Source organism: Thermobia domestica, chromosome 8, assembly GCF_964235325.1.
Source record: "Thermobia domestica chromosome 8, izTheDome1.hap1.1, whole genome shotgun sequence".
Classification (NCBI taxonomy): domain Eukaryota; kingdom Metazoa; phylum Arthropoda; class Insecta; order Zygentoma; family Lepismatidae; genus Thermobia; species Thermobia domestica.
The window spans coordinates 5874005-5894919 of record NC_137461.1 but is presented as its reverse complement, the minus strand read 5'-3'; the positions used below and the strand labels follow the sequence as shown (position 1 = coordinate 5894919).

The 20915-nt window shown below is 36.4% G+C and overlaps 1 protein-coding gene across 1 annotated transcript in view; it reads right to left on the bottom strand.

The window, feature by feature from the left end:
* Positions 1–19142, bottom strand: part of LOC145692663 (uncharacterized) — a 158253-nt gene extending 139111 nt beyond the window's left edge. Inside the window, exon 1 of the mRNA XM_081768034.1 lies at positions 18670–19142. The gene's annotated coding sequence lies outside the window, so the exon portion shown is untranslated. The remainder of the gene's footprint in view (positions 1–18669) is intronic.
* Between the last annotated feature and the right edge of the window lie 1773 nt (positions 19143–20915).

Below are 20915 nucleotides of genomic sequence, written 5' to 3'. Positions count from 1 at the left end.
TTGCTGAACAAATTGTTTATAGATCTAGAAACGAATGCTAAACAAATTATTTATGAATCTAGAAACGAACGCTAAACGAATTTTTTAATCTGGAAATGAATGCGAAACGAATGCTAAACGAATTGTTTATGAATCTAGAAATGAATGCTAAAAGAATTGTTTATGAATCTAAAACGAACGCTAAACGAATTGTTTGTGAATCTAGAAACGAATGCTAAGCATATTGTTTCTGAATCTAAAAAACGAATGCTAAATGAATTGCTCATAAATATAGAAACGAATTTTAAACAAATTGTTTATGAATCTAGAAACGAATGCTGAACGAATTGTTTATGAATCTAGAAACAAATGCTAAACGAATTGTTTGTGAATCTGAAAATGAATGCTAAACGAAATGTTTATTAATCTAGAAACGAATTTGATTTTGAATTTAGAAACGAATGCTGCATGTCAGGTTTTTAGAATGTAAGCATTTTATTGTAACACCAACAACGTGATTGTACATGGTTTGGTTAGTAACAAGTGATTCAAAAATTGTTTAAATCTTGAATTTTGGTTTAACGATAAAATATCCAATCGTTAAGTATATCAATCACTATTGAGTTGAACAAAATTACGTGCTTCAGAGTAAACTCTCATGTGCACTTTTCGAGAAAATAAATCTTTTTTAAAAAAGACAACTATTTTTATGGCGTTAAAACTCTTTTTTTTGCCAATAATAATTGCTTTTTTTTATTCTGCTAGAAAATATTGTATATTTATTTATGCTTTATACATGTAAGAAAAACATACTCTTAGTTAACAGATTGTACATGGTTTTTTTTGCTCTCCAGCCGTTTGCACTCATACTTCTAATAACGATACAGTATATATCTTCGATACAGAAAACAAGACATCCAATAGAAATATGTAATTCGTTTATTTAGATTAATGAATTCTTTCAAGCGTTAATAAATCTTAGAAGTAATCAGGGTTATACGATAGTTAAAACAAATTATAATTTTGTTTGTTAAATTTAAACTTAATGCTACTTACTGAATTTTATTTACTTGTATATTTATCAGGGATATTATTTTCAGCCAGTTATTTCTCCGCTTGTGAACAAAATCAAGTTATCTTTTTAATTTTTAATTAATGTGGAACCGTGCTATCTACTGGCATTTTCTATTATTAACTACAAGTACATTTCAAATTGGTTTTGTGGTGAACAAACATTGAGCACGGGTTTTCTAGAGGCTCTTCTGTTTCTTTCCTCCTTTCCAGGCCCATATCCAGGGGGGTCTAGGGGGACCAAGACCCCTAAATTTTCGGTGCCTCCCCTAAAATTTTCACGGTAGGCTTGCAAATGAACTATAATGTGGTGATGAACTATAATATGGTTGGATCGGCCCCCCCCTAACTTCAGCCGTCCCCCCTTAAATTTTTGGGCTGTCTACTGACCTGCTCCTTTCATCATTACATTATGCCATTCATTGTCAACATCATTATCAGAGTAGGGCAGGATGGCTCAGTCCAAGAACGCTTAACTTTGGTGCGTGGGGTCCTTGGTTTAAGCACCGGCCAAGTAAGTTTGTATTGGACAACATTGTATCCGTGGGTTTTCTCGGGTACTCCCGTTACCTCTCACATTCTAATTCCACCAATTTTCTCATTATAATTCACTTGCCTTAATCACCATCTCCCCAGGCCGGTAGCCAGCCCAAAAATGAAAGGGGGGGCTCGGCTGAAGTTAGGGGGGACCCGATCCAACCATATTATAGTTCATCACTATATTATAGTTCATTTGCAAGGCTACCATGAAAATTTTAGGAGGGCCGCAAAAATTTAGGGGGCCGGCCTCCTAGACACCCCTGGATATGGGCCTGCATCTCCCTTAGCCTAACAGGCATAATGGTTGGATGTTAAACTGAAATATTTCATTTTCATCACTACCTGCCTTAGTCTCGGAGCACAATCGTGGGACATTAAACTTTTTTTTTTAATGTATTCTCCTAGCGTCTCTTTCAGCACCGAGGGCTGCGTAACATAGACCTGCAGCTTAATATGACAACCAAATCACATGAGCTCCCGCCGGGAATCGAACCCGAGATTTCTGCACCGAAGACGCGTCGCTAACTATACAATCACGAAGGAACTCTGAGTTAACCTTGTAAATGGAAACAATACAATTTTGTTCGTAGTTACATTGGCGTTGGCCTGCAGAGTCGAAATCTAAAATGAAAGTCTTAATCTCTTGAATAGTGGGAAGTTGTGCACCTACTAGTCACTTATATTTTCGTATATGTCTTTTAGTTTAAACGTTCCAGGATTATGGGCGTTATGATAAGGGAGACGGATGAATGAAGGCAAATAAAAGATGGTAAAATATTTGGTGAAATGAGAATGTGGGAGAAAATGGGAGAACTCCGAGAAAATCCACGGAGACGATGCTGTCCACCACTTATATATGTCTTAAACTAATGAAAAACTTATCCTTGGTTTAGTCAACCCTATGTCTAAACAAGTAAAATTATTGTCGAAACAAGTCGAAACTATTGAACAAAAAAAATCTGAAAGAAAAGTCTAATTTGAGAAGTTCACTTTCTCTTTAAAAAAAAAAAAAACGTATATTGTTTCATTGTAACCAGAAACGTTTGTACGAGAGTTAGGCGTCACATGTAATCTGGAAATTAGTCATATTATAATAAAGTATTGAAGTTACTTACATGCTATATTGTACAATTTTATAGCTTTTGAGTATTCCCAGACTTTTGAATTTCATAATTTTATTGTGGCATAAATAGCGAAATAATAGTATAGTAGCAAAAACCGCTTCTCGCTACTTATCATTGTTTTTATTCTATAGCAAAGTGCTTGCTTTCTACCCACTTCCGGTTCAAATAGTGAGATTAGACAGGTTGACCCAGGTACCTATTTAAAAAAATAAATAAAATAAAAAGGTCTCGTTTATCTCAAAGCCGCACTGGAACAGGGGTTTAAAAAATGAGAATTTTCCTCCTCCACAAAGTATCAAACCTGGCCCTTCTAGACTAGATACCTTATCAACTACGCTACCGTGCCACTTAAAACATTACTATTGTTGTTATTATTATGCAATAGGCTGTAACAAATTTCCTTAGTAATTTTTTTGTTACGTAAGAAATACTTCGAATTCATGTTATGTTAATAGTGCTTGCCTTCAATTATTCCTAGTCATTGTTTACGTAAAAATTAATTAAAGCCAATTAACATGCAAGCCTTTTGAGTAGTTCGTGTGTAACAAACAGTGAAACACAAGAGTGTCATCGTTTCATCCCGTTGAACTAAAATAAAACACTCGTAAATTATTACTTTTTTTTATCAATTAGCCATTGTGTAAAAAGAAATTGCCGCTGCAATGATGGAACGCAAGTGAGGAGGAGGGGGAGAGTAATTGTCTTTTAGAAAAACGCAGAATAAAATTAACTTAAAATTTCTTTTTAAAAAAGTAACGTTAGTCTTTTGTCTTCTTTAAGACTGACGGAGGGAGCGGGAAGGAAAGGAAAATTTTCCTTTAGAGTAAGTTGTAACCTTACAACGGACTCACAAAAAGTCATCGCTCATCATTTCATTGCCAACCAAAGAGTTTTCTGTTCTCATAGCATCATGAGAATGTTTCAAATAACAGATTGTCTTTTTTTTTTAAATATGTCTCTGATGTATGGGTGGCCCGAGCACCGACGCAATTAGTAATTTTGTTCTCAATATATATATATATATATATATATCGGGTGTTCTAAAATAGCGCTTCTACAGACAACAGAGCGTCATTCTTCAGCTCAAAAAATAAAGCAAATGTGCCATGTAATGTTATATTTATTTATTTATTTACTCCACCTAACGAATACATGGTATTTGGAGGGTTCAGTATAGCTTCCGGAGCCGCCTCCAGCCCCAATGGAAATAAAAAATTTCACTATGTGGCAACGTCGCAGATGAACTTGCAGCCATAAGCATTCCTCTCGGAATTCATAAAGGAATTACATCAATTTTTAATTTAAAAAGTTTTGCTAGTGTCAGTGATTATAGATTTTAACTGTCACCTGGAAACTGTCCAATGTAACTATTTGATCGATTGGAAGTTCTACTCCATTGGTTCTTTAAACTGCGACGTTGACAGATAGTGCAATTTGCGTGTACAGACGGGTACCCGAAGACTATATAATTATGTAGATAATCTTTTGCTTTGTTTTGCCTTGTACAATAGTGTTTATTAGTCCGTGGGTGCCATTTTTAGAACATCCGACATATATATATATTATAGATTTTGTTTATTAATCCTTTCATGTATACAAGAAAATATATGTTCAAGTGATATTTGAGGTGAGTTTTGATCAGATGCCGTGAGATTTTGAAATTCGAAAATGCTCTAAAATAAAAATAGTTGTTTATATTTTAGTTGTTTGGCGTTCTTTTCAGCTCCCAGGCTGCATGAGACGTGAACCTACTGTTTTTACGTAAGAATCGAATTCCACCGATAATCGAACTCGAGTCTCTCGCGCCCAAGTTACGTACACTAACCATACAGCCAAGAGAAACTCCAAAATGTTATAGCTTTAAGATCTAAGTTCTGTTAGTTGAATTCGACAGGGGAAAATAATGTAGGAAGAATCTTCTCAATTTACGACCACTGAATACCTAACTGCACTTATTTCTTTTTATAAATACATACATACAATATTTATAAGGATACATATCTAATTTGCATCATTTCAGCGTGTTTGTGGGCGTCTTCGATCATGATTATAAGACAGAAAAAAATTTTCACATGACGAAGCAACATTGCATATTTCATATGCCTCATGCTGTTTCTGAGAAGAGAATATCTTTTTTTGATAAATGTCCAATGATAACATACTGCTAATGGTTCCTCGCTTTATATTGTAAATTTTTCACGGCTGTCATACCTTGGAATATTTACAGCACAACATTGCAAATTTTGTCTTCCTTCCTAATTCGTTGGTGGCCCTCATCATCATTTCGTTTCTGCGATCTCCGAAGGTGGTTGTGATTTTATTAAAAAAAAGAAGAAACAAAAAACATTTGTAAACGTAAGTTCCTACTTGCCAAATACTCCTTTATATTTAGTTCTATATATTTTGTTTACCATCTTTCGAAACGTCATAGAATATTATGTTTAACTTTGTTTTAAATGTGTTAGTTTGTTCTATAATATCACAGTCCGTTCCGTTCCGTCCGCATGTATGATATATACAGGGTGGAGCAGAGGAAACGAATGTTTTTTCAAACAGCTAATACTCGGCGACGAGTAGGGTTATTGAGTTTGAGCGACCGTTGGCAGGCAACCTGGACAATGCAATTTCATTCGCTATGGAACATTGGAGAGTAGAGCAGTTCTGTACATTAACATAACCATCCAGATGAAAATGGGTTTCATTACTCATGAATACTGGGACATCTGTATCTTCCGTAAGAATAGCGTCCATTATGCCACAAAATTCTCTGCACTGCACAAAATTCGTTTCACTTAGCTGCTGGATAATCATTATTTTCTATGGATGAAATTTGAGATCATCATATAGGATGCGATGAAGTGAACGACGTAACATATCCAGCGATACAGCCTGTCGCCTAGCGGAACGTTTCGGACTAGCAAGAACTGCCCTTTTCACTCTGTCTATGTTGTTCGGAGTTGAACGGGGAAGACGAGGTGGTTTCTTTTTCATCACATATCCAGTACTTCTGAATGCTGCAACCCATCAGAGTGTAGTGTTTCGATTTGGGACTGTATCTCGAAGTTCGGTTGAACCGTGACCAGAGAATCATTGTTTCTGAAGAACTGCTCGACCGCGAAGACACGGTGCTCTACGTTCCAACGCTCCAACGCTCCATAGCAACTGAAATTGCATTGTCTGAGCTGTCTCTCAACGGTCGCTCAAAATCAATACCCCTCCTCATCGCCGAGTACTAGCGGTTTGTAAAACATGTAATTCTTCTGCTCTACCCTATATACGACATACGATCTGTGGCGTAACACATGTAACTGTAACATGTGTTAACAGTATGCGCTGCAGGCGAGCACGTAGAAATTTTTGTTGGGGGGGGGGGGTCCAATATTACAAGCCACTACGTCTATATAGTATTGAACGGGTGTTATTATGCACTCGAAAAGACGATAAGTGAAATGATATTAAATCTTTGAACTTTACGTCCCACGATTATGCCGGCTAGACTAAAGGAGACGATGATGATAATGAGAAATGAATGAAATGGTGAAATGAAGAAAGTGGGATGAAACTAGAGAACTCCGAGAACCCCCCCCCCACACACACATGGTGTTTGTCCACCACAAAGCTCAGTTGGCGCAAGCTAGGATCAAACCAAGGACTCTACGCAACAGCTGAGTTCCGCGGGCCTCGAAAAGACAACAGGTAATTGTAAAATATTTCCAGATATTTTGAGGGAAAAAAAATGATAGAACTAAATTGTTTTTATAAGAGAAAGAGTACAGATGAAGTATAAGATCAAATTTCATGTTACGTCAATCGTTTCCGTGTTAAGTATTCTTTTATTGAGAAAGTGTATGTTGAGCTAGGAAGTTTGGTGTTTCTGAACCCGGTGGCCCTTTCTCCCCGTGCGTCCGCCCTGGGTATGGCATATTTTTTTATCTTTGTAGTTGAGAAACTTGTGTTAACAGTGGCTGAAGTAGTAGTCTAAGAATATTAGCTTTGACGCTTTCTTTTTTACTTGGTCTTAAGTTACTGTACGATGAAGATTATTTTGACAAAGATGTTAAGCAACTAAATCACATTTGCTTCCTCAAGAATCAAATCCCAAAACAGCATTACCACATACAGTGTAACAACGTCTCTTGTTTTACTGCTCGTATAACTTTTTTTTAAAAGTAAAAAAAGTAAGGAATTTATTTTCATTCAGTTATTAAAAATGTGATGTATGTTAGTTATTCTGGAACAAGCTGTATGATAAAGTAGTTCATTAGCTGCTGTTTGAGGACATCTTAAGATGCTAATGATCGCGATTTGCGCTGCCTTGAAATTCTCTAAAGGATATTGCCTTTGCTCTAAAGTCGATCAGCAACAATACAAGTTGAAAGTGGGTCAATGAATTTTATTGCGGTCAGCCTGCTTATTAAAACATTAAAAGCTTCTAGCATTTAAAACAAGTTGAATTTTTTTAAAAAAATAAATTTTTATGATTATAATTATTTTGTTTTTATGTGCCTTTTTTTTTTAAAAAAAAAAAAACCTCTTCTCTTGCTAACAAAACACTACAAGAATGTTTCAGCATTGATTGAAGAGTCTATGCACATTTATTCATGTTAACTAAAGCATGAAATGCAAGTAGCTTTTATTATTTTTTTTTCTTCTTAATTCACTGGCAACAGTGCTTATTACGTGTTGTTGCAGCTTGAATTGCAAAGGGAAGAATGTAACATGTCTTCCCCCCTTTCTGTGGAATACTTTTTTGAATGTAGCACATGCAATGTTTGTTTGCTAACACACATTTTGATTGGAGAACAACTATCATCTCCTGTTAATAATGATAAGGCTTAATAACACAATAAAAGAAAAACTGCAATCTTTATTTGTTAGTACGATGATCAATGTTTGGTTGGTTACTGCGTTGAATATTGGCAGTGGCGGATCTAGCACGAGGCCGGGGAAAGCCTAGTAGGGTTGCCAACTCTGGAAAATAAAACTACCGGCAGCCCTCAGAATTCCCTGTGATATAACCAGTGGCGTATTTAAGGGGGCTTCCGGGCTTAAGCCCCCCTTCCGAAATCTTACTTACTATAGTAAAGTATATGAAATATCTGGCAGAATTTTCACATTTTCAGGCAAAGCCCCCCCCCCCCGAAAGTTAGCAAAGCCCCTCCCGAAACAAAATCGTAAATACGCCACTGGATATAACCATAAGTGTAAAGTATCTCTGTTCGTATTCGGACCATCCATGGAAAGGAAATGTACTATCATGGACAAAAGTGCATTAGCACCTGTATTCTGCATATCTTTAGTACGTACATTTTACTAATAAGCTTAATATATACAGTGTAGTAAAAACGAGAAACTGAAGTCGGTATTGACCATTTTATTGTATTTACCAGTAACTGCTACTTCTTAAAAATTATCGCTTAATGTACAATACAACGGAACGGCACTGCTGAAGATACATATTTCAAAATACCGGTCATAATGGGGCTGGTAAGAAGTTTGTACCGTCACCGGCCTTAATCAAAATAACAGCAATATTTTCGGCCAGGCTGGTGAAGTACTGGCCAGTTGGCAACCCTAGGGCATAGGTCTCCTCAGGTTTTTGAATGACTAATAAAACTTCAGGTATTACTTATATAGTTTTGAAAGTTTATACTAAACTCATAATATACATATCATAGTTTGGGTTTTGGCTGCCACTCCCTAGTTCTTACCCTGTAGATCCGCCACTGAACTAAGCACTATTATTTTACTGCTTAATTCTACTATTACTGTATTACTTTTAAATCAAAATTTTATTGTTCATCTAATACCTTACATCACTCTTATAAATGAAAATGGTTCTTGGAATGTTCTTGGTACAAGTTTTGTTATTTTCATAATGTTAGTTGAGGGTTGATGGCTGTCGCACAACTTTTGTCAGAATTTTAAGTAATTTTCTAGTTTATATCTTAAAGTGCCATCTAGTATGTTTCAATAACAAAAAAATAGCTGTACGCAATCACTATTTGTAACATTGTTCTCACTTCAAACATAACTAAATACAACCGCTGCCTTTTTTTTTTTTTTTGAAGAGAGCAAAATTTTAGGTAAAAATACACTTTCTAACCAATTAGCACTGAAACAAACATATTTGTCTGTTACTTTTTGATCTTTTTTTATGATACATACCTTATCGTAAAAAACTTTGTTTTTGAAGGCCTTTGAGATCAGATAGACTATAATGTAAGGGGAAAAAAATAGTTCCGATCAAAATCAAACCTGACAGACACATAGATATTTATTGCTCAGCTATCTTTTGCTTAGAATAAAAGGACTCGTAGAGTACAATAGTTAGGAAAAGTTTATACACCATGCAGCAGAGAAGTATGCAGGAGATATATATACAGGGTGTTTCAAAACAACATCGACAACGTTTGGGAGGTGATTCCTGACAGCAAGACGAGACAAAAAGTATAGACCAACCTGGATGCACAAATGCTTCCTTTCGGAGATATAGGCTGCCGAAAATATGAAAAAATTAACTTTAAAGGTCCATAGTTCCAATACTATGACATTTACCGTAGTCGGATCAAGACTTCACTTAGGAACTAATATGTGCGCTATCAAAATATACATGTTTTCAGAATCCTAAAGTACTCACGCAACAATTTTTATAGAGGCAGTTTGGCTATGGGCATATAATTTGAAGTACTCACCAACTACCTCTATAAAAATTGTTGCGAGAGTACTTTATGATTCTGAAACATGTATATTTTGATAGCGCACATATTAGTTCCTAAGTGAAGTCTTGACCCGAATACAGTAGGTCCCTTAATTCTGGAGCTATGGACCTTTAAAGTTCATTTTTTCATATTTTCTGCAGCCTATAATTCCGAAAGGAAGCATTTGAGCACTCAGGTTGGTCTATACTTTTTGTCTTATCTTGGTGTCAGGAATAACCTCCCAAACGTTGTCGATATTGTTTTGAAACACCCTGTATATATGACACACATACATACATACTAGAGTACTATAGCTTATTTACTGTAGATAATAAGAATATGTGCGCGAATAATTGTTGTTTTATATAATATGTTCACGTGTGCATCAAAGTATGTACATGTGAATTGCCCTCTTGGAAGTTCCTATAAGCGTCCCTCTCTTTGGCTACATCCCTGGCGTTTACCCACTAATATCCTGTAACTGGCACATACGCAGAAATTTATTTAGAAAGGAGTGCACGGTTTTTGAGAGGTCAGTTCAATATGAGGATAAATTATATTAAAATTTGTACAATCACCCCTGAAATTAGTCTAAAATTTACACAAAAAGTCGAGATTCCGGGGTGCTCCCAGAACCAACCCAAAGCTTATGTTCTTGTCCTGTTGTATGTTATTGACAAACCTTCTTCTTGGTCTTACAAAAGGTCTTTTTCCTGCTTACTTTCCCACTTGAAGATAGATCTCTGACCTAGTGATATAATATATTCTAATACGATTCTTTTCCTTTTTTCGTTACCTCAAGCCAAGGGTGCCGATCCTGGGGGGCCAAGAGGGCCCTGGCCCGCCAAAGCTCATGTGGGCCCCATGTATTTTTATGAATATATATTTTTATATGTATTTTTTATTGTTATATGTATTGTTATATGTATTTTTTTTTATGAATGGGCTCTCACAAAGTTACAGGGAAATCGACGCCCTTGCCTCAAGCATATTTTTCTTTTCTTCCTTACCATTTCAAATACCTTTTAATTGATTTTCTGTTTAACCAAAATAATTTTGTTAAGGAATGTTAAAATTTCAATCAATCAGTATCAAGGACACGAAAATTTCTTCACATACAGATCTCGAAATGGTCCGTTAGGTTCTAAATCATTGCCATAGAAAAAGAAATAGCGAGCAACTTATGTTTGCTTCTCAAAAGGACAGTGCTCAATCTCACTCTCTCATGTGTCAACTTCGTATGAGTATGTGAGGTTGAAGTCAACAAATGTTTTGAGTTGACATTGAGAAGAATTACAGACCCTTAAGGTTCAGGAGGAACGCTATTTATAGCAATATTTTATCCAGACATGGTAAAGGGGAGGAAAGATTCGATCAGCAAATTTGAAGATAGGTGTAGCACGTAGTCGATGATTATACCTACCTCTCCTTGAGGTTTAAATTTCGTTCTGAAATAAGGAAGGAAGGTTAAACCTTGCTGATAGAATTCAGTCGAGGATTAGTAGCTAAATTGAGACAGCAGACTCAGCTACATTTAAAGAATAGCACCTCCTCTGAAAGAATATATAAGGGAAATTCCAAAGGAATGCATTAGATCGTGGAAAACTAACAACTCTAACAACTTAACAATTGAAATGAAATGAAAGCTTTCAGCTTAACGTCCCATGATTATGCCCTTGAGGCAGGGACGTACACAGGGTTGGGTCCTGGAGGTCCGGACCCCCCCCCGAAATTTTGACTTTTGTGTACATTTAGCCTAATTTTAGGGGCAATTTTAGGAATTTTAATATAAAATATCCTCATACTGAGTTTTGATCCCCCTCGAAATAAATTCCTGCGTACGCTACTGCCTTTAAGGTAAGGGAGACGGATGATTGAGACAAGTGAATGATGATGAAAGAATTGGTGAAATGACAATGTGAAAGGAAATTGTAGTAACCGACAAAACGCCTGAACACGATGTTGTCTACTACCACGAGCATACTTGGTCGGGGATCAAACTAAGAACCTCGTGTACCAAGGTAAGCGCTCTATCACTGAGTCACCGTGGCCCCCATATAGTAATTAATGTCCATCGGGGTAAATATGATTAATCCATATAAAATTACCCGAAAATCTCTAATATTCACACAATAAAATAAAATAAAATAAAATAAAATAAAATAATCGTTTAATGACCCATGGTTATACACTTGAGGTTACAAGGAGAAATGAAAGTGAATGAATCCGGTGGGATGAGAATGAGGAAGAAAACGGGAAGTGCTTTAATAAAGCGCATGGGTACGATGTTGCCCACCGCAAACTCACATATTCTGGGATTAAACTAGAGACCTCTCACATCATAAGTGAACGCTCTACCACTGCGCCACCACCTCCTTGTTCACGTCACTAAAGGAGCTGAAATATCACTTTCAGTATAAATGTTTATTTTCTTTCCTTATGGCCGTGTGAGTTTTCAGAAAGTTTATTTAAGATATTATTTGAGCATATAATTCTACGTCTAGAAAGATTTATCATTACATTTCGTATTTCTTGTGTTTCTTTAGTGTTAAACAATATTGTAAAAACACCAAAATTGTAACTCAAATTCCAATATTTCGATTGTAAAGGAACACATATATAAAACCATAACAATATTTTATTTCAGTTTTAAACATTTTAATATTTAAGTAACATTTTACTCAGTTACAATGATCATTAGACCTTCGCTCTTTGATTCTACTTCTAGTATTAGCTATAGTCATCTGATGGACACAGTGGGAACCCAGCTGATATATTACTTGCTGCGGGTAGTTGTGTACAACGCGTGTCCACAACAACCTTACTTGGCCTGGTCCCAGCCCCCGCGAAGTGAATTTTGTGGTGGACAAACACCGTGTGCGTGGGTTTTCTCGGGCTTCTCCCGTTTCCTCCCACTTTCTTCATTCCACCATTTCATTCATTACTCATCATCACCGTCTCCTTTAGCCTAACCGGCATAACCGTGGGACGTAAAACTCAAAGATTTCATTTCATTTCATTTTTAATTGGCCTGGGAACGAACTAGGAACCTTACGCACTAAAGGTAGGCGCTCTACCACTGAAGCACCCTGTCATCCACTATGGTGTTTGATTCATTAGGAGAATCATTTAAGATTTTTTTTTACACTGCATAAAATGCAATTTAGAAAACGCCATTCATTTAGAATAATTAATATATTAGTATCTCCACATCCCCTAAAATCATTAATTTTTATTACTAAATATCTCTATGTATGGGCGCCCGAAAGGAGGCAGGGTGGGGCCCGGCCTTCCTGGCTCACGAAAACGTATACATAATATAGCAAGTAACGTATATTAAATACCAGACGTATTAAAGCAACCATGGAGATGTTCCCTCTAGAAAATTTTCTTCGGGCGCCCATGCCTCTATACATTTTAGGAGTGCATTTATTAATCTCTACTGGCAAAAGAAAAAGCTGTTTCCTTATGGTTTTGTTTTAGTTGTTTCCTTATATTGAATGATAAACTCAGGACTGCAATTTTTTTTTATAAATGTTGTACACATATGTTCTACACCCCAATACTTCTGTTACTACTATAGTTCATGCTTTACTTGTATGAGTCTCACGATTAGCCAAATAACTGTTTAATACTTGGACAAACATCTGAGATATGGCACTGCGAAACCCCCAACTTTAGAGTGGAATAATTCACCCTATATGACTAGTGTATGCACTTTTGCTGGCGAGTGTACAAATCAAAAGGACAAAATATTATTGTCCATGGAGTACACCAGCGAAAGATAGTGAGTTGTTAAGAGAAAAACGTTTGTTGGTATACAAATAAGAACTTATGTTTGTTATTGATGAAATACCTTGATAAGACAATACAAATTGCATTCCACCACGAAAACATTGCCGTCAGATGCTTATCTCTTTTGGAAAGTAAAAATATTGTTCCTCCAAGTTTTTGTGGAAGGTACCACCTGTGACTTTACTCACTGGTCACATTGTTATCGAAAACTAAAGAGTAAAATGAATAAGTTGATACGTTAAGTAAGTTTGAAACAAGAACCCTAAAACACTTGTAAAATTAAGGAATTATATATAATTAAACGTAATTTTGACAATCAGTACGTAGGTATTCACATCATCATCATCATCAAATGTAGTCGACCATTACCCAAAGGTCACTTGACGCAACGCAAACTGTAAAGTTTTGATGCATCACGGTCCTCAACCTTTCGACTTTTAGCCGGCTGGGCATCCAAGAGACGGCAATGATGAAAAATGAATGAAATGGTGGAATGAAGAAAGTGGGAGAACTCCGAGAAAGCCCACGCACACGATGTTTGCCCATCACAAAGTCCAATTAGCGCGAGCTGGGATCGAACCACGGACCCCATGTACCAGAGTGAACACTCTACCACTGAGGCACCGCGGACCCATCAATTGCTCTAGTTTGATCCTGGGTCCCTTAATTTGATTCCATGATATACAGTATAGCCCCGATTATCCGCGCAATTGGATGGCAAGGGCACCGCGATAACCCGAAAAGAGACTAAAAATGAGGTGCAAATACGAAAATGAATTCAGCGTAAATACTGTTGTCTCCCGTTTGTTGGATTATTATTATTATTATTATTATTATTATTATTATTATTATTATTATTATTATTATTATTAGTAGTAGTAGTAGTAGTAGTAGTAGTAGTAGTAGTAGTAGTAGTAGTATTAGTATTAGTATTAGTATTAGTATTAGTATTAGTATTAGTATTAGTATTAGTATTTAGGTTCATAATTAACCCTCCAGTAGTTACCCGTGGACTCTTACTCCGCACTGAACAATGAAGGTTAGTTTAAAGTGACAAATTTTGCTGATACATGTCACTACAGTCTTCTTATATATCTCATGTATTTTTTACCTTTCACGGAAATTCACAACTTTTTATTTAGAATTTTCTTCATTGTTGAGATGGCTTGTTTGTTGAAAGGAATATCCAAACCTTTAACAATATAACTCTTTCAACAAGTAAAGAAGATTCAAAATAGGAAATCGGCACGGATTGTTGCCTTCGATAGGTTATGAAGTTCCTTCTCCCAAAATTTGAAGCCTCTAGGTTGAAATTTGTAAGAGAAATTATAAATTTTGACTGGACGAAGTTTTCCTGGGTTTTCTTCATTCACACCAGGCAAATGTGAGCGTGGTACCTAGGTTTGGGTACAAAACCTCGCGGCCAGAATCTCGCGGCGACAACCTCGCGGACCAAAACCTCGCCTGGCCAAAACCTCGCCTCCCAAAACCTCGCGGCCCAAAATCTCGCCAGGCCGAAACCTCGCCTGGCCAAAACCTCGCCGCCCAAAACCTCGCGGGACAAAATCTCGCCGGGCCAAAACCCCGCATGGCCAAAACCTCGCCGCCCAAAACGTCGCGGGCCAAAATCTCGCGGGGCCAAAACCTCGCCTGGCCAAAACCTCGCCACCCAAAACCTCGCGGGCCAAAACCTCGCACCCCAACATATCGCCATACCCAAAATCTCGCCTGACCAAAATGTAAATGTTCCAACAGATGATAAGGATGACGGTATAAAAGACGCAGTTTCAGAAGAAGTATCACGGGTATTTGACCAAATCCCGCGATACCATATGAAAATTCTATTTCTGTATTAGAGGATTTCAATGTGAAGGTAGGGCGACAGGATGTTTTTAAACTGGTTAAAGGGAAAGAAAGTCTGAATAAGGAAAGTAATGAAAAACTAACAAGGTTAGTTTCGTGAACTTTGGAACATCCAAAAACTTAAAATTTTAACAAAAATCTAATAATATTTATGAAAGTTTGAAATAATATATGAGTTTTTACGACGTCCCTTGATTATGTCCTATAGGTTAAAGGAGACGTAGATGACCATGATGAAGGAAATGATCGAATAAAGAAAGTGGGAGGAAATGGGAATAACCCGAGAAAGCCCACGCACACGATGTTTTGTATCTTCTTCTTCTTCTTCTTCTTATTATTATTATTATTATTATTATTATTATTATTATTTATTATTATTATTTGTAATGTGGAATTGCATATTAAGAAACACATTGGGTAAATTTTAAAGAAAAGTTTCATTCGCGGCGAGGTTTTGGCCTGGCGAGGTTTTGGCCCGGCGAGATTTTGTCCCGCGAGGTTTTGGGCGGCGAGATTTTGGCCACGCGAGGTTTTGGCCCGGCGAGATTTTGTCCCGCGAGGTTTTGGGCGGCGAGGTTTTGGCCACGCGAGGTTTTGGACTGGCGAGATTTTGTCCCGCGAGGTTTTGGGCGGCGAGGTTTTGGCCACGCGAGGTTTTGGCCCGGCGAGATTTTGTCCCGCGAGGTTTTGGCCGGCGAGATTTTGGGCGGCGATGTTTCGGCCGCGAGATTTTGTCCGTATCCCTGGTACCTAACATATAAGTATCCACTCCACTTCCTCCCTTCCCTGGGGGTTAAATATATCCTTTGTTCTTTCTCTTTCCCCGGATAGTGTGACCTCAGAGGGATGTCATCCCTCAAACGTGACGCGCTAACATGACCTTAGATCCTGAAAGCCCAGAAATCTAAATCCTAAATCCTAAATCTCTAGATAATCCAAAATGAACAACTTACGTTTTAAATTCGGTCTCGATATGTTGAACGGTATGGCCTCTGGGAGAGTGAGATCTTTACATCGAGATGTATGGACAGGGAGACATCCAAAAATCACTTTCTCGGCATATAAGCCAGGGGAGCACCAACAGGAGGGGTCCACGGGGACCGGGCCCCCCCCAAAAAACTTCGTAACTTGACATACATTTTTTATACACTTTCATAATAAAACAATACTTGTTTAGCAGGGAAACCTGATACTTACTAAAGATTTCACCTTACTCGTCGTCTGTACTATTTCTTTTCTCATAAAAAAAGAATCCAACTTTACCATTTTTCGTGAGAATATAGGTGCCAGTACTTAAAAATTACTTATCTTTTTTTCGGCTGTACAATAACACACATTCGACACTACATAAATGTATATAGTGTCTTGTATGATTGGATCTGCCCAAACTTTGGACCCCTCCCAGCAAAAAATTCGGGGTGCGTACCTGTTGTAGGCAGGAACGCAATGTTAGAATTTTGGGTAAGTGTACGCTTGACAGTTTTCAAAAATGTAGCGTATATCCATTATCTAACCCAGTAGCGTAGCCAGGATGTGTGTTTGGGGTGGGTGGGCAAGTGCTGTTATAGATACATATAGAAAAATTACAAACAAAAATATATAAACATAAAAATGTATAGAAAATTACAAACATCAAACACCAAAGTACATTGTCGGACCTCTCGGGGGGAAAGCTTCCCTACGCCACTGATCTAACCTCATATACGCCCATTCTTTCAAAAAATTAAGATGAGTATAAGGTGGACAACATATTACATGGATATATGCTGTATGCTGCTATATACACACTATTACATTCCTACATGTAAGGTTTATGAAATGTGTAGATCCGTTGAAATCTGGAATTCGATTGTTTTCACGATCATCAAACTCTTTTCTCCTATCGTTGCTCGAAAGTGAAAAGGTATTACAAAATTTACTTTCAAATGTCGGAAATATGGATCCTGACGCTCCTATTGTAAGGCTGGCAGGATCTGAGTACGTGAAGGAGCAGCAGAAATTAAGGAATTATAATTTTGAAAGCTATAACTATCACCGCTGCTGTATCTACCCAGTATGCATCAGAATCGTCTGAACGAGAAAGGTCGTTAGCTACACAATTCGGGGAAAGTCAGAAGAGAATAGAAGAAAACACATACAAACTTTGAAGCGGATTAATACTATGTGCATTTGCTTTCTCGGTCCTACTTTATCATTAGCCGACTATTACAATAATAGTTTTACTAATAATTGTCTTCTTTAGCCGAAAGCACCACATTGTTCGGGATATGAAAATATGAAGTTTCATGAATGTATGAAGTTATTTCTTGTTAATTTATAATAAAGAATACAGACAGCCTTGTAAGAAAGTTATGTTTAATTTATATTGGATCTATATATTTTGAAATATATTGGAGAGGAATAGGATAATAATATATCAATGAAAATCGTGAACAATCTACTTACATTCAGAGGGTCTTGCTTCCCCCCCCCCTTTCCCCGACTGAGCAAAATGTAAACTGGTTAGATTGAACCTACTATTTAAAACGGAATCCAAACTAATCCCCCGACCCAAATTTATATCCCAGAAGTCAAGTACACACACTGGAAATCGAACCGAGTACCACAGTCAAGAAATACGTGCGTTAACTGCTCGGCTACGAAGATATAAATAAATGTATAGGGAATGACGTGAAATTATGCGAAAAAAAGTTACATGTTAATTAATTTATCGTTAAATGGGACATTATTTCTTTTTTAACTTTCGAGTGACAAAAGAAACGGGAAAACTCGTATTCGATATTTCAAAAAATTTAAATGTTCCATGGCCCCTGAGTTTTGAATAAGTAATTTTTGTATATGAGTCCGTCTCTGCTCGTCCCCAAGTTTGTGTAGTACATATCCTTAGAGACCAGACCGTTCAACATATCAAGAAAAACAAGAATTTTAGGAGTGATCAAAAAATACATATAAAAAAATTGCGAACTTGACCAGTTTTTGGATCAGGGGACACACAATTTTTAAATGGCCCCTAAATCGAGTTTTCGTATTTTCTACGGAATAAGCAAATCATACTGAGTTAAGTGATAGTTTGTGTTTGGCTATATTATATGTAGTTCACCAGATGTAAGGCGTACAAGAAATTTTTTGATTGAAATATATTGGATCTTTTGATCCAATAAATGATACTTCTTATGAGATTCTCCAAAATTTTCCCGTACATCCAAAGGCAAAGAAACTTAACTGGAAATTGGAAAATAGATAATTTGAATTTTCTCGTAACGGTCCTAAGGATTTTGTTTATGCTATGTTTCATAAATCAATATTTATTACTAACCTAACAACTTGTTATGTTAATTCTCTTCAAAAAATTTAGAAGTTAAATAGTTGGAGCGAGTTTCTTTTGTGGGGTGGAGAGAGGGATGATTTTTCCAAAAATGCCCCACGATGATAGGCCAAAACAGAAACTTGTGTCTCTACCGGGTAACGAACACGAGACTGCACGAGTCGTAATTTTGCGCGCTTATGAACCGGCTATACGGAACGTATATTTAAAAAGAAAAAAGTTACATAATTTAAATTTCATTATTTTTTTAAAAAAAAGTATTGTTACTTACCGGACGACTGTGGTGTTGTAAACACAATAAAATTCAGAAGACCCAATTGGTGGTAGCGAGGCAAAGTTATTTTTAAAAAAATCGCCCGCCAATGGAAAGCACTTACGAGGTCCTCAAATAATCAGGAAGGAAACCATTAAACTGGGTGTATGTTTTTAAATCTTTTTTTTTTCAAGAGAAATGTATCCCAAGTCAGCGATGTGATTAAAAACAAACAAACACGTGAAAAAACTCAAATTACACTAAATTTTAGAATTCACTGTCACCACTTAACATTAGAAACAACCCAAAGAACACTGTTGATGCCGATAAACATATGTGAACTAATTTTTTTTTTCTTAGTTAACAATAACTGTAACACACAAGGGGGAAGTCAGGGGTGATAGATCTGTTGGATATGAAAAACCTTCACACATATCAACACCGTCTTCACGCGGCCGTACACCTGCTGTAACTGTCTGATGGATGTACTTCGCTGGCCAAACACTGCCAAGAAAGTAGGGTACTGTGACATTAGCGCATGCGCACCAACATGCAGGATGGTGAGCGCATCTTCAAGTGCGTCGCAAAAATCATGAAATCATTCACAGAACAGTTCTCTCTCTCTCTCTCTTTCTCTTTCTTTTGTATCTTTTCTCTCTCTCTCTCTGTTCAAAATGAAACATCAACAACGGCAAGGAAGAAAACAAAAAAATAAAAAGAAGCCACCGCTTCCTCCCGTCGAAAAAAAAAAAGCTTCCAAATATTCAGGGCACATATCACTCCATTTTATTTCTCTTTCTTTGCAGAATGTTTATTGAAATACCTGTTATGACTAGCAATTAATAAACTTTATGGTTGAAACAAACGAAGGTGTTGTAAAACGGATAGGAGAGAAGAGAACGCTTCTAGCCACCATCCTTCGTAGAAAGGCCAATTGCATTGAACACATCTTGGGAAGAAATTGTTTTCTTCATACCGCCATGGATGGAAAGATGGGAGGAAAGCTAGGAATAGGAAGAAGAACACAAGTGATCAAAGACTTGAAAGATGGAACAAAATATTGGGAGTTAAAAGAAGAAGCTGAAAATTGAAAACATGGAAGAAACGTTTCCAGGCCCAAACTGAAAATTAAGAAGAAAAAACCCTCATTAATCCTAAAATCTGCTAAAAGGCACAATACTTAATAATAATAATAATAATAATAATAATAATAATAATAATAATAATAATAATAATAATAATAATAATAATAATAATAATAATAATAATAATAATAATGGTTGTAATGTAAAGCATATCTTCCCGCTAGTCGGGTGGCTACGGTACGTGACTTTGATGCATGCGATTCAGGATTTTTTCCCGGTGAGAATTTCTTTAAAAAAAATGAACGCATTACAGGGTTCGGGTTCTACTTAAAACTGTAGGTGTACAGTTTGTATAGCCTCGCTATTGACAAGGGACGCTTAAATTCAACAAATAAACAAATAAAGTAAAACATAATGTATCCCGTTTTGTCAAATAAAATATGGATAATAAATCGGTCTAAAAATTCAAAATGCTATTTAAAAATAATTATAAGAATTTTTGGTAGGTTATTCTGAGAATCAAAATTTGTAGTAATTATTTTCTAGGCCACAGTGATCACCAAATTTTAATAATGAAATGTCTTTCTTCTTCTTCTTCTTCTTCTTCTTCTTATTATTATTATTATTATTATTATTATTATTATTATTATTATTATTATTATTATTATTATTATTGAAAAGGAAAATAAATATATTATTTTCTATTGAGAAGCAAGAAATAGATGTTCCTAAATAAGTTCTATGAATGATCAAATTTCAATTAAGATTGTCAGTGTTTATCGTCCAAAGATTTCGTTCTATTATCTCTCATTTGGTCTTTTTCCACTTGGAGCTCAAAGTACCTTCACCGCCGAGTGGCACACCTTACTTGTTAAATCTATAGAGGGATTTTCTATATCCCTTTTAAAATCTATAATTTTCCCTAGCTTACATGCAACCTGCAAAATAGCAAAGAAATGTTGGTAGCCTATAATAAAAGGATATGCAGCTTTTGTTATTGCAATTATCTCGACCGAGTTAGTTAATAGAGTCAATCCATTAACATATTCCAAGGTAATGGCGATTTTCTATATCCCGTTTAAAATCTATAATTTTCTCTAGCTTCTATGCAACCAGAAAGTAGCAAAGTAATGTTGGTTGCCTATGATGAAAGGATATTCAGCTTTTCTTATTCCAAAA